A 4,750-nucleotide genomic window follows, 5' to 3' on the forward strand; every position below is an offset into this window, starting at 1 on the left:
GCAGGCCGTAGAAGTCGGCGGCCAAGGAGGCCCCGATGCCTGGCGCCCGGGCGGTGTCGGTGGTGCTCGCCTTGCCTGCTTCGAGGGCGCGCAGGCGCAGCGCCAGGTTGTCCCTCCGCCCGACGTCCACCACGACGGACGGGCGCGGCAGGCCGAGCTGATCGGCGACGATGGAGGCGCCCTGCCCTGCCGCCCCGATGTCCACCACCTTCTCCGCCCCCCCGCTCGTGCTCCCCTTGTGCAGGGCGCGCAGAGCCGGCCCGCCTCGCCGGCCTGCCATGAAGGCGGCCCCGGCGGCTGCCGACCCGACGCCCGCGGCTGCCGACTCCCCTCCCGCTGCCGGCTCGGGAGTGACCAGCCTCAGCGCGTCACGGAGGTAGCGATCATACTCTTCCCCGTACTGCTCCCTCAGGATTCTCTCGATCTGCTGCGCGATGTCGCCAGCGTAGTGTTTCTCAATGTGCGCAATAATATTGCGGAGGATTTTCTCCCACGGCCCTGACATGGCTACGGTGGCCTAGGGCTCCGACTACGACCTGCGGTCTGCGGTGTGAAGAGAGAAAGGAGAGTAAATGGGAAGGGAGGCGTCGTGGAGTGAGTGAAACGAGATCTGTTTTTCTGTGGACTAAAATCTGAAATGGGCTGAAGAGCGATGGGCCTCCGGGGCGTTTGGGGGTGGGGGCACGCGAGTGGGACCCAGCTGTCGGTGTATTCCTATCTCGCCCCGCCTCTTTCCTCTTCCGTCCAGTTGTCATCTTCCTTGGCCCTAACCCTAAGGTAGCGGCGGTGTTCTCGGCGCTAGGTTTGCCGCCGCAGTTTTCTCCTGGAGGGAGAGCTGCGCCGCCGTGGTCTCCGTCCTCCGGCCCGTCTGCTCGGTTGGTGGAGGGGTTCGGGGCTGGTTGCTGGACTCCGTCAGGCTGCTCACCTTTCTGCGCTCCGTAAAGGTTGATTTCGTGTCTCTTTGTTTTTACGTCCTGATCTCCTAATTGTTTTGGTTGATTCTGTTATGGGGTATGGCTGTGGGGGATTGCGATTGGGGTTTTGTGTGGGGGGAGGGGCGGAGGGACGAATGCTTGGTCGACGATTTGGGGTCCGTTTTGGTGGTGCCCCTCTTGTGTTCGGCGGCGGGATTGTTTGGTTGCTGTTCTGGTGGCACGGCAAGAACTATTGTTTGTGTAATGATGGCAATGGGAGCAGGAGGTGGTGATTTAATTCTGCTTATTTGTTAGCTACGCCGTTCCTAGAAAAATCTTAGGACCAAATTGTTGTATATTCTCTTTCCATGTCATTTTTGTTTAGTCGATGAAATACGGTAGTTGTTCCATGATTATTTGGATCACTGAAATGGTTAATTACTTCATGAATATGATTTATTTTGCTGGTCTGATATAATCCCCTACTCTGTTTCAGATTTCTTTGGGAGAGAGGGCCTGGTGGATGTGTGCTATTTTGCGGATGTAGGCTGAAGTTGAGATATCCTTATCGATCATGTCATCTTTCTTATTCTTACCCCTCGGTTTCTAAGCTTCGTGGTTCCAATGCGTGTGTGTTGCAGGTGGGAGTTGTATCTGCCACTGTTGGGGTGGAACAGATTGACTTTATTTTCTGGATTTCGTGATCGGGGTCACCCGATCTGCTGCATAAGAATTTATGGTCCATTCTCTTCTCTTAGCTGTTTCTCCTTCAGAGTCTATGCAGGTCGAATCTTTTCTCCTCCCTGTTATATTACTTATGTGCACCTTTTCCTCTGTATCCTTTGAGAGGGAGTATCACAAGTAAACAAATGTCAGCTTATTTTTCTTATGAAGTAACGAACAATTGTGTGTTGTGCCATGCCTGCAAGAAATATTTTCAGTTAGTTTCTCCGGTCTGTGCCTGTGCCTTTATGGCCAGTAGGCTAAACTCTTTCTACTGATAACCTCTTCGCTGCTAGGTACAGAGTTATAGTTTAATTGAAATCGGATAACAGAGAGCCGTAGGTTCAATTTTCACTTATGCTAAGGTTTGCTGCAGTGTGGTAAGAAAATCTGAGAGCTGGGCTCAAACTGATTCTATAGTTACATGGTGTTTCTTGTGTGCACATTTTGTTGCATTTATTTTGTTAAGAGGGAGTATCCTTTAGAGAACAGAGAGTTGAAAATAAATACCAGGTTCTTTTATGAAATATAAAGATATGGCTGCTTTTAATGAGCTTTAACTGAAGAGTGAAAGTATGATGTGATAGCGTAACCTCCACAGATGTAGAACCAAGATCCACTAATCTGCCTTCATCTGCCTGACACACTTTAATCAGGATATTGATGAGAGGCCTCCTGATTGGTGTAAGATTTAAAGGTTAAAGTCTTTTTTAGTGTATTTATTCACCAGCTGATCTGGCTTGGAGATGCGTCTTTCTTTATGCTCAATCATCTGCTTAGCCATCTAATCATGAAAATAGATTGTTGAAGTTTTTCTACCAGAGATTGTGCCTTGTTCAAAGCGCCATATATTCTGGAACGAAAGGAGTAATTTGGTAGATGTTTACTGATGATATGGCCTGTGTTTCGCAGGGAATGTTGAGTGAATTCATCGTGCCTGAAGGTAAAGACCAGAGCTTACTGATATATACAATTCCAATGGGCATGTATTAACAGTCTACTTGGAGTCATCTTTTCAATGGGACTGCTCTATACTACATTAAGGAGCAGAAGTGCAAGGTCATCGCTCTATGGAACTGGTTTGTCATATTTCCCTGTATACATTTTGATTACCCAATCGTCTCCACGTACAAACTATTAATGCTCCAGGTAAAACCTTCGGAGTGGCAAAGGAGCTAATTGCTGACAGGTGTTCCACTGTGGTTATACAGTATACTGCATTGTCATATTCATTGCCCAGCAAGATACTTCAGGTGTTCATAGCAAGCCTATCCAAACTATGAATTAATATAGTGATATTCACACTTCTCAATCAGTATATCAAAAGCCATGAGCAAGAATGCTTTGTATCGGCTGTGCATCACAAGGAAAGAAAAAATATACCTTATAAATGCTTCAGGTTCGCATACCCACAAAATCAGATGCCATGAATCTTTTGATATATCTGAACTCTAGAGTATAAGATACATCTTCCTACTCTTCTAGCGATCTAGAACCGGTTACCTCATGACTATTTATTTGAGATATGCTAAAGTTACTTTAATAGTAGATGCAACTTGCAGCTATTGTGCACGGTCGTTAGTCTGTGGGAAGTTTTATCTCTTTCGTACAGTCAAAGCTATGTGCAATTCATTCTTATTAAATTGGAATCCATCCTTGGTCATTCTATCTTCCTTTTCATCAATGGTTTATGCTAATGACAATTTTAAATTTATTGGCGTAGAAGCAGAGCTTCAGGTCTGTATGTTGTTTATCGTCCAGTATGTCATTACAAGTAGCTTATGGTTCAGTATATCACTGCAAGTAGTTTATGGTTCAAAAGGATTGTCGTCGATGCTAATGAGGAGACACAAGTTTATGTGAAATTTGTGTCTGAGACATTTCTGTGATGTCACTCTTTCACCTTGGAGATCTGATGCATCACCCTCACTTATGTCTTATTTGCGTTCTCTTGGTACTTCTCTTTTAAAAAATATTTGGTTTTGGGTTTAAATGGCCTAGAGATGAGCTGATGATTGAGATTATTTCCCTATTGGTTTGATTGTCTGATCGTTCTCTTGTTTCCACACAAAAAAAAGAGTTGTGTTTCTTATTACCTTGTCTTATCATTGTTTTCATAGTTGTCCTTGTTGCGTAATTTCATTTATTCAATAGATGATTATTATATTGCCAACTTGGTGGAATACGCACGATATTTTTATAAATATGATCTTGCAATGCATTTATTTTTCTCCAATTGCTCCTGCAGTTATTTTACTTATACTAGCTTAGATAAGATCGCCAACAGTCTGGGCAGTCAAACCACTGGTAATACTTCTTGCTATGCTTAGTTTGATTTGCCACATGTAACTTCCTACAATGTGGTTAAGTTGGCCTTTTTTTAACCAGGCTCTGGAAAAGATGGCTTGCAGAATGGGGATGACAGGGCTGAAGACAGGTATACTTCAGGTTTTTATGCATGCATATTTTAAGTCCTGAACATCGATATAAGTGTGTTAATGCAACTTGTGAACCAACTACGATTATATTGTTGGACCTTTCCGTAGGCACACTTTTTTTTCTACCTTAAGTTCTAAACACATGCTATTCTGCACCATATCTGCCGACATGTTGAAGTTGCGTGCTCACCCAATACCGACCATGTTTTCTTGTAAAGAACAAGGATATAACCTGGAAAGTCAAGCTTTATAGTTGTACCTTACGATGTTCCATACTCCAGTTCCAACACCTTGATCATATGATTTAGCATGTAATGTTGCGTGTGTACCATGTTCTACCTTTATCCCTGCAAAGTCATTTGCAGAGTTGCAGTTGGATTATATATGGTGTGAATTATTTAGGTCATAATAGTTTGTAGGCTCATCCATACAAGGCTTTCAAGCGATTGTTCTGTTTCTTATGTTCTTGTTTTTCTTGCTTTAAGAGGAGTGCTATCTGTGTACATAATGTATACGATATTTTGGTGCATAATATTCCCGCATTGAATTTTAAGATGGAATCAAAGTTCGATATGTGGAATACTGTTGGTATGTATTTTCTGGCTAATCCTGTAGGAATGATCTTCCTCTAGTCTTCAATAGCATTTGTGTTATTTTTTTCAACTTTTTGTACCC

The 4,750-nt window shown here is 44.0% G+C and overlaps 1 long non-coding RNA gene and 1 other non-coding gene across 12 annotated transcripts in view; both read left to right on the forward strand.

Annotated features, from left to right (window-relative positions):
- The first annotated feature begins 733 nt into the window (after window positions 1-733).
- LOC119275253 overlaps window positions 734-4,750 on the forward strand; it is an 8,464-nt gene continuing 4,447 nt past the window's right edge. For 2 of the 11 annotated variants that reach the window (XR_005135589.1, XR_005135591.1), the window contains exons 1-4: window positions 734-944; window positions 1,411-1,698; window positions 2,550-3,944; window positions 4,026-4,074. This is a non-coding gene — a long non-coding RNA (uncharacterized LOC119275253). The remainder of the gene's footprint in view (window positions 945-1,410; window positions 1,699-2,549; window positions 3,945-4,025; window positions 4,075-4,750) is intronic. The other 9 variants (XR_005135592.1, XR_005135590.1, XR_005135593.1 and 6 more) reach the window with 9 other exon arrangements.
- On the forward strand, window positions 3,468-3,561 carry LOC119283015. Its single transcript, XR_005138978.1, has one exon. It is a non-coding gene; the product is annotated as a small nucleolar RNA Z101 (small nucleolar RNA).

This window comes from Triticum dicoccoides, chromosome 3B (assembly GCF_002162155.2).
Source record: "Triticum dicoccoides isolate Atlit2015 ecotype Zavitan chromosome 3B, WEW_v2.0, whole genome shotgun sequence".
Classification (NCBI taxonomy): domain Eukaryota; kingdom Viridiplantae; phylum Streptophyta; class Magnoliopsida; order Poales; family Poaceae; genus Triticum; species Triticum dicoccoides.